The sequence below is a fragment of the Thermobia domestica genome, chromosome 2, assembly GCF_964235325.1.
Source record: "Thermobia domestica chromosome 2, izTheDome1.hap1.1, whole genome shotgun sequence".
In the NCBI taxonomy this organism is placed as follows: Eukaryota; Metazoa; Arthropoda; class Insecta; order Zygentoma; family Lepismatidae; genus Thermobia; species Thermobia domestica.
Genome location: NC_137455.1, coordinates 346,908,663 through 346,918,544, shown reverse-complemented (window position 1 = coordinate 346,918,544; position 9,882 = coordinate 346,908,663). Strand labels below are relative to the sequence as shown.

At 36.2% G+C, this 9,882-nt stretch overlaps 1 long non-coding RNA gene across 1 annotated transcript; it reads right to left on the bottom strand.

Annotated features, from left to right (window-relative positions):
* Positions 1 to 760: 760 nt before the first annotated feature.
* Positions 761 to 8,373, bottom strand: LOC145679872 (uncharacterized). The gene is made up of 3 exons (XR_014130592.1): positions 8,340 to 8,373; positions 4,777 to 4,831; positions 761 to 1,034 (listed from the first exon to the last, which is right to left on the bottom strand). It is a non-coding gene; the product is annotated as an uncharacterized LOC145679872 (long non-coding RNA).
* Positions 8,374 to 9,882: the final 1,509 nt, after the last annotated feature.

Here is a 9,882-nt window from a genome sequence, read left to right as displayed (position 1 = left end):
CTTCCTTAGTCCCTCATACACGGCTGGCTTAGAGGCATAGATCATGATAATGGTCCAATCCAAGAAGAAAATAAAAAGAAATTTGTTTTTCTTATGAAGAATTCCATAGTATACAAGATTCACTTTTATTGCTTCTATTTTTTAGTATTAATTACCATAACTCTCTCTTGTATCTTCGTGTTCTTAGTGAGGAAACCCTACCTCCTATTTCAGCTGAAAAGCATATGAATTAAACCCATGTGAGATGATATCGAGGGGCAACTATCGTACCGTAGTGTCACATCTGAAGTGTTATGATGGTGGAAATTACCGTAACTGTCTCTCAGATTAACTCATGTACCAAGATATCATTTTTACTTTGTGGTAAGTTATAAGATAAACACATTTCAACTGTAAATATTGGAATTATTGTTCAATGCTTTGCAAAAGTTTTAGAACGATTGAGATTTTCACTATAAATAATAATATTCTAGTACATAGTTCCTAAATAACTGTCTGTTAGCAGTCGTTTTTCTGCAGTCGTATAACTTTAGTGTCCTCTATGCAGCAAATCTGTGAACTATTTTAAACAAGCGCATCAGAGTCCAGAAAGCTCTGCGTAATTTCATAACACAATACGCATTCGGGATGTCTTAAATATTGAAAATGCTTTCTAGGGCAATTAAAATAAGGGTCTAAATTAACCTGATGGCTGAAACAGATTTTTACGAGACAAATAATATTTACTAAATGAAAAAGATTCATTTAAAATAAAGTAGTATTTATTGAGTATTGCAGAACATGGTTCCGTGTAAGAGATAAGGTTTCTTGTCTTGAAATGTCCTGATGGATAAGCAATGCAAGTAAACCAATTAAGACCGCTGATTTATTCATTGTTTAACCAACAATTCCTCCAACGATTCCTCCTCCAAGAGACCCAAATCCTCCATAACCATGAGGGAATCCATAGCCAGAAGCTAGTCCATACCCATGGAGGCCATAGATTCCTGGGTAGTGGCCATGGCTAATGCCGTAACCGTAGCTACTTACACCACCTGGAAAGATGAAACACGGTAAAGTTATATAGTATTTGAATCTAATGAGTTGAATAAATAACTACTTTACTCTTGGGTCCACGAAACCTGAACGTTCAATGCTAAATTCACAAGAGCTTTCCACTGAGTCTTGTCCTAAGCCAACTTGACCCAGCTTCAGCCTTGTAATCATTATTCTCTGATATTCATCTGAATATTGCTCTCCAATCTGTGTCTAGGTCTTTTTACGATTGGGGTTTCAGGTAAAATTTTGAAAACGTCCCTACTTTCTCCCGTTCTACCTACATAAATTTTCCAACTGAACCTCCTACACTTGAACACTCTATCAATGTTAGATAAACAGTGTAAATTATGTAGTTGTTCATTATGAAGTTTCTACAACCATACAGTACAAATTGGATTTATCGCTTTATATATTTTAAGGTTCAAATTCTGCGACAGAATTCGCAAAGACCACAAACAATTTGGACTGGGCTAATAACAGAAATTACCTGTTTCCAGTTGACATTTAATTTCTTTGTGGATGTTGTTGTGGTCCGTTAATGTTAATTCTAGATATTTGAAAGTGTCCACTTTATAGAACGTATTACTTGATATATTGATGTCTCCATAATTTGCAATATTACGATCACGGCGAATTTTATTGTATTTAGTTTTCTCTGTGTTCACTTCTAAATCCATGTTCCTGCAGGTGTTTAATAAAACCTCTGCATATCTTTTTATTATCTTCATATAATCTCGTATCAATATGGTATCATCAGCATAAACCATAACCTCATGATTGAAATTCAGCTTTAGGCTCTGGTTGCTATCTTTACTTTTCGTTATAACATATTCTGCAAGAAATTTGATTAACTATGGCGACAACGCACCTCCTTGTCTCGGGCCATTCTTGATGTGAAAAGTGATGCACAAGTATTTCTTCCTAGTTTACTTTAGGTTTAAACACATCTTTACTAATGGAACTAAACCTGCTTGTGTACCAAATTCGGTATGAATGTTATACAATGTTTCCCTCCTAATCGAGCCGTAGTGCTTTCTGAGATCAATAAATAATTTATGTACCATATGAGTTCCACGGGAAATCGAACCTGAGTATCCCACGCCAAAGGCGCGAACGATATAGAAGTAGAACGCGAAGTAGAACGCGAAGTAGATGGGAACACTTATTCCTAAATTTCCCTCAAATCCTCTTATTCCAAAGACACCAATGCCACGTGCTGCACACCATTGAAAAGGTCATTCGATTGCGCTATTTATCACCTCTGTACAATAACTACAATGTGAGCAATAAGGATCCTAAAGTCAAAAAATGGTTCACATCACATAGCTTTCATACCATTGAGAATACGACACATGTATGTGGACGTTTTGCTTAGAATCATCAATAATACAATTTTCCAAAGTATAATCACTTTCTCCAGGGACACCCTGTATACAGTGATGATTCTAGAAGATTACAGAATTTTCACTTCAGTTAGCTGTTTTCAACATTAATCCTACTTGGATTTCATTTAATTGTACTCCTTCTGTAATACTTCCTTATCTGAAAAGTAGGACTGAAATCCGCTACACATTATTTCTCAAAAAACCTGATCGCTCTATCCCTGTGTAGTCTCAAAATCGTACTAAGCTATTTCAATGTTTTTTACTTGAGATAAATGCCTTCCACAGTCAAGCAAAATAATTTTTAGTAATTTGATTTCTATTACATGAAGAGTAAATAGCTTTAAAAATAGTTATTTGTGACCAGGATTATTTGAATAAGACCGTACCTTAGACCTTCAGCATAATATAGAGTCAAAATTACATGAGATCTTATCGCACATCAAATACTTGTTTCTTCCATCTCCAACCATTCCATTTAGTTATAAGGGAGCATTAGTAAAATACTCGACTACCATTCCGAAGTACGAGAGAATTCTAAAAATTCGTTACTTTCTGACATTAGAAGTTTTCTCCATTGCAGACAATATAGAAAAATCAGTAATATTTATATAATATTGGAAAATACTGCACGTATGGAATTACGTATATAGTAGTTAAGGATGCCAACTCTGAAAAATAAAATTAGCGGCACTCCTTTACGAATTACGTCCTCAGCTACGACATATAAGTACACGAAGTTTGAAACATGAAACACAAGTATTGCAAAGTCAATAATGATAAAAATAAGTACACATCAAAATAGATTAGAAACTACGAGGGTGTTGTTGAAAGTTCGTGTCCTGACTAAGAAGAAAGTAATTATTTTATGTTTGTGTACGTTAGCTACGTAGCTATTTCTGTTGGTAGTCACTGTGTGAAATTTAATTTCTCTAGTGTTTCAGGTGAGAAGTTTATAAGGTGTTAAGTCGGAGGAAGTGACGGAAATTCGTGACATGTGATTCGTGGCAGCCAAACGAATCGTCAGTGTCCCAGAATTACGTAACCAACAGAATGGTGGATGCACAACATCCATATCCCACGCAACTATAGAGCGTACACTGGCACGAATGCAGTTCCACAGCAGACAACACACTCATCACCACCGACTTTGTCGCGTTTGGGCACAGGAACACGCTAATTGGTCCATAGATTATTCAAAATGAGTGTGTTGACCAGATAAATCACGGTTTGTACTACTCCTTTTGTACGGGAGTGTGCATGTGTGGCGTCAACCGCACCAATATACTATGAATCTCTCGCGCATAGTGCGTACTATACAGGCACGTGGGGCGGTTGTAAGATTTAGGGATGCTTCTGTTAACATGGACTGGGACTGTTAGTGTGTATGAACTACAGCGAGACATCCATTGTGTACCTGCAAGTGTTAGAGAATTACGTACACCCTACAATACAACACTTCTACTCGCAAATACTACAATGCACCGTGTCACCAAGCCAGGACTTTACTTACTTGGCTTTGGGAACATTTCACTGACCTACTGCGTAAGAATTAGCCCCATAAGTCAAATAATTTTAATCCTATAGAACATTTATGGGAAGTTGTGGAAAGAGTTCTTTGCACCATGACTCGTGCATCAACATGAGGTCTCATTGTGGGATGTTATCAGGAGTATAAGGTACCAGATTCCCGTGGAAATATATCAGCAACTACCAGAATCCACGGCACACTGTGTCCAGGTCGTCCACTGGGCAAAAGGTGGACCAACAAAATATTAGGTAGGTGGTCGCAATTCAGTGAGCACTCAGGGTAGTATCTTGCTATACAATAGATTAAAACATGTGTAGTTTTTGAACTCAGGGAGGAGGAACTTTCCTTCCCCAGATGACGCCCCTGTTTTAATGAAAAATTCTAATTGCAGTTTCACTTGTTTGTTTTTGAAGGAAATAACGTATTTAATCGATTCTATCGCTTACTTCAACTTTCAACATCCTGAACCAAAAAGGTATTTCCCGGTCAGTAATGTGCACATGGAATATTTATTTTATAAATGTATCTTATACTGATGATAGGCACATTAATTTTGAGTTGCGATTAAAACTATATTGTTACAAAAAAAAAAAAAAAAAAAAAAGTGACGAATCGTTGGACTTGTGCAAGATGTTGTTTGACAAAGTTTAAGTATTGCATGCCAATACCAGGCTTTGAACACAAATAAGAATTTTTAAAAAAATAAAAAAAAAATGTTTAAAAATCTAAATAAATTCTATTCTGAATTCTAATTTTAGATGCAAAAGTTAGCCTAAAAGAATGTGCATTATACAAATATGGCAAACAAGAATTTGCTTAACTTACCATATCCAATACCCTGAACAGCCAAGATACAAGCAACCAGCACAAGGAAAGTAATCTGTAAAACAATTCATATCTAATATTAATACATCGTACATAGGTATTAATTGCATGTTATTTTATTTATAAAACTCTCAGGTCAATCGACTTTAGGCAGTAGCTATTCAAAACTATTCAATAAAACTCGAATCAGTGTTTCTAATTTTTAATGAGTTTGGTTCACAAAAACTTCATTATTTTTCATCATGTCCCCATCCGTCCGGTAGACAAGACCATGTCTGTCCGTGCGCACATCCATTCCGAAGGCAAAACTAAATCTGTCTGTGTGTACACCCGTTCGGCAAACAAAACCATTTCTGTTCGTTCGTACATCCATTCGTCAGACAAGACTATGTCTGTTCGTATGTACACTCATGGCCAAAATTATTGTCGCATGTCTATAAATGTTTTTGTAGGAATATAATTTGATAACTAATTCGCCCGGTATTTCTTATAATGTTAGTAGTGTATAATTGGCAAAGACGTGTATGTGGAAAATTTCATGCAAAAGAGAAATAAATAAGAATAATAAAACGAAAATAAAACATTCTTGTCCATTTAGCAACATTTTGTTTTACTCATTCTAATTTTCGTATTTATAATTCTTTTCCTATGAAATTTACCACAAATATACATTTCCCGATTATACACATAGTATCAGTATTAAAAGTACCCTGCAAAATCATTAACAAATTATATTCCTACAAGAAGACAGTTATAGGTAAGAACCCGAAATATGAGACCCTAAAAGTTCAGATGCTATATACTAGTTAATTATAGCATAAACAAACACTGTTGTTACTTTAATATATTCTGTGGAATGTCTAATTTGCGGTACAAACTATTGGAATACAGAAAAATATAACAATGAAAAATTATATTGAAAAGTGTCACCAAAGTAGCTACACTGCCATTTTTATGATGGGTACGTAATAAAAGACCCTGGCTTTTTGTGTACTCTAAAAGAGTTCTTTTATTAATTCACCATTCACCACTGTCTTTAAGTCAAATTCTATGATGGCACAAAAATATAAAACGTTATACTTTCAATCTAACTCACTTTCTTCAATTTTAGAATATAAGCATTGTAAAATTTTACATTTTTTGTGCGCATAAACTGCAACGATTTTTGATCACTACTTTTAATGTTCAAATATGTACCAAATGATAAGAAATGTGTCCAAAATGATAGTACAATGCCGACGAAATCATTGGCTCTATGTACAGGACTGTCTTAGAGACTATTTTGTGAATGCAGAAATGTCGATACAAATAAGCTCCTAATATAAGACCCAATATTACTCTACGGGTCACATTATGAAACCGGTCTCATATACTGAACCCATTAAGGGTCTCATAATAAGACATTCGACCGAGAAACAAATAACTAACGTCATCTCAAATATAAGTGGAAGAAAATATGTAACTCATTACATGATGCAATACGCATATTCACTGGTATAAAAGAAAGTAAAGATAGAATTAATATCAATTTACCTTCCCCATTTTCAGCACCTAATGTGTGCACGTTAAGAAAGCTTTGTAGGGTTGTAATTTCTTCCAGCCTCCACTATACTAACAACTCTCCTCATAACGAGTCCACGTAACTTCCGGTGCTGTGATGGGCTATTTCCTTTTGTTTTAACTCGCTTTCACTACATTGCAGCTCTCGCTTCACAAGATAGGTAGGGGTCTCAATTTAGGTGCCTATCCTCATATTAGGGGTTCTTACCCTGTACATGCGACAATCATTTTGGACATGAGTGTACATTAGTCCGGGAGACTATATTATGTCTGTTCGTATGTACATCAGTCAGGGAGACAAGATCATGTCTATTCGTGTGTAAATCCGTTCGGGAGATAAGCCCATCTTGAGCTGTGTGTACATCCATCTAGGAGATAGACTATGTCTATTTGTGTGTTCTCCGTTCGGAATACAAGACTATGTCTGTCAGTGTTTACAAGATAGCCCGGGAGACAAGACTATTTTATCCCTCTGTCTCTGTGTCAATCCGTTCGGGAGACAAGACTATCTCTATTCCTGTGTCAGTCTGTGCGGGGACAAAAAGTCTGAAGTACTACTGGGTGGATAATTGTCAATTTTCGTAGGATATAGAAGGTTAAAAATTAGGAATCGAGTTCGTTGATAGAGACGATATCAAACCCGGAAGTTGTAGAAACTAACCACTTCCGGTTTTAACGTTGATTCTATAGAGCAAAAACGGTAAAGCAAGCGAGAAGCGATTTCCTACAAGCGAGAAGCGATTAAGTGTGTCAAGAATACATTTCATGTGTATCCCTAACTCTCTACTAAAACCGGAAGTGGTAGAAATCCATTATAACTTTCGGTTTCAATATTGGTATACATCAGGGTGCGAATTGGCGGGGGAGATGCCAGGGATTTCCCCCCCTGACAAAAATCTTTCCCACCCTGGAGAAGAAAAATTTTATCCCTGGCAGGGATAACTTTTTCCCCCTCTGGAGTATTTTTAAATGGACATAAAGATAAGATAGAAAAAGGGAACAATTCTTACTTTATGTGTGTGTGTGTGTGTGTGTGTGTGTGTGTGTGTGTGGGAGGACTGGGTGCGCATATGGGTGAAATTCATCCCCTCTGGGAAAATTTTTCAATTCGCACACTGGTATACAAAGATACAAAACGATAGGAAGAACAAGAAACTTTTTTTTTTTTTTTTTTTTTTGGAATCTATTTAGTGTTCTCAGAATCGTTACTATTACCCTTCTTAGCCTTTTCAAATCGGAAGTGACGAAATCAACGACTTCCGGTTTTAACGTTGATCTCTATAGAGTAAGAAGGATACCAGATAGCGAGAAACGTTTTCTGGAATCAATTAAATATCCAAAGAATATATTCCTATCGCAAGAATATATTCCATCTCCACTCTAATCTCTCAACTAAAACCGGAAATCTACTACTACTTCCGGTTTCAATATTTGTTGAGAATATATCACACCATACAAATGAAACCCGTTCATGTAGTTATCACGTGCCATTGCTCCCTGCTTAAAACACAGTTTCCTACTTAATTGTACGTAAACTAAAATATAATTAAGTGATTAACTTGTGCAGTACTTATCTCCTTCGTCAGAAGCGAGGCAATATAGGACAGTCCTACAGTTTAAGTTGAACTTAATCCATTCTAGTACGTTCAAGATGATCTTTGATTCGGAATCGAACCTGAGATCTCATGCATCAAATGCACAGTCTAGTGACTAGATCAGCGGCAGAGGCTCCAAACATAAACAGTTTAAGGATTAGTTCGAATTAGTTTACGTTTTTTTTTGTTTTTTTGTAACAGTGCGGTGACATTCTATTAAAATAATAAAAGATGCGAATATAAGACTCTCTTTTACTGCATGAAAAGCAGCTGTTTGGATTATTACTACTAGCACAGAGTCTTTTAGAAAACATAATTAACCTGTTATGTATCAATACACCTTACAATTTCTGATACTAATAATTTATATTAGTTTCTGAATTTTTAAATACAACGTAATAATCTTACCTGGGCGAGGAAAGCCATTGCGGATATGATTGTTCCTGATATTCACAGAGAACTGATTATATTGCATACACTAGAAGCTTCTTTTATACCTAAATGAAGTAAGAAAGTTGATCACGTAGAGAAATTACTACCGAGAGGAAGCATCATAATTTAATTTCCTTTATTTTTTAATTAATTTGTTCATTAGAAACTTTACAGTTGTTGAGAGCAAGAGAGAATGAATATTTAAAAAAAAGGCAAGTAGAAATTATTATATTGATTATTTAGAGGGTAGCTATAAAGGTCTAGAATAGGCTTTCTCAATATCTTTCACGTCACAATCTCCGCTTTATTATATCCTCTTGATAGCTATCCCCTAAGTAATTTCAGATTTGTAATAAGCTTTCTCATTACTACTGCTTATCGCTTTTGACGCAAAGTGAAGTCACACCAGGGTAAGTTTTAATATTGGTTCTAAATTTGAACTGTATCCCAGTATGCAGTTTTTCACCATTTCTATTTCTATTTTATTCCAATTATTTTTTAAACGATTCTTTATTTTTGTGCTGTTTTTGATAATAAGTAGGGGAATTAAATATATCTAGGAGAAATGAAATGATATCTTTAAGGTTTACGTCCCACGTTTATGCCGGGTAGGCTAAAGGAGACAGTGATGATGCGTAATGAATGAAATGGTGGAATGAAGAAAGTGGGAGGAAACGGGAGAACCCCAGGAAACCCCCCCACACGATCTTTGTCCACCACAAAGTTCACTTGACTCGAGTTGGGATCGAACCAGGGACCCCATGCACCAATAGATGAACCCTCTACCACTGAGCCACCGTTGTCCCCATATGTCTAGGAGAGTCTGGGTCCCGACTCCCAGGTTGAGAAACTCTGGTATTCTCTTCCAGCCGTCCTGAATGAGCTTTTCCCAGTGTTTTTCTCATTCACACCAGGCAAATGCCGCGGTGGTACCTAACTTATAGGTTCCAGGCCGCTTCCTTTCTTTCCCAATCCTTTCCTTCTTCGCTTTCCTCGGCTAATGTGCTCGCCGAGGTTCGTCATCCCTCAATCGTGACAAGTAACATGACCATAGATGCCGAAAGCCCAGAATTCAAAATCCTAAACCCTAAAATCACCAAGCCAAGCAATGCATTCTCAAAATGCTATCTACCGATTGGACACTTTCTCTTCTGTGGACGAGAGAAAACCCAGAACGGTTGACAGTCTCCAACTGGTTCTCCGACATTAAATTTCAAAGTTATCGAAAGCCGATTAAGTGACGTAGTTTACATTGTATAGGGTAGCCAGACTTCAATTTGTAACGAGAGTCTCTCTCTCTCTCTTTTTTTTCTTTCTTTTTTTTTCAGAAAGCCGACCCATGGCCCGAGAAAATTGCAAACGAAACGCAAACTGTTTCTTCAATAATAAAGCATCTAGTTTTTGACTCATAGTATACTGGTAATTTCTTGTACGGACTTCCACAGTATTTTGAAGGAATGACAACCCTTCTGCAACAAATTCAGACATCAGAAATATGATATATAAGAATCAATCGTAT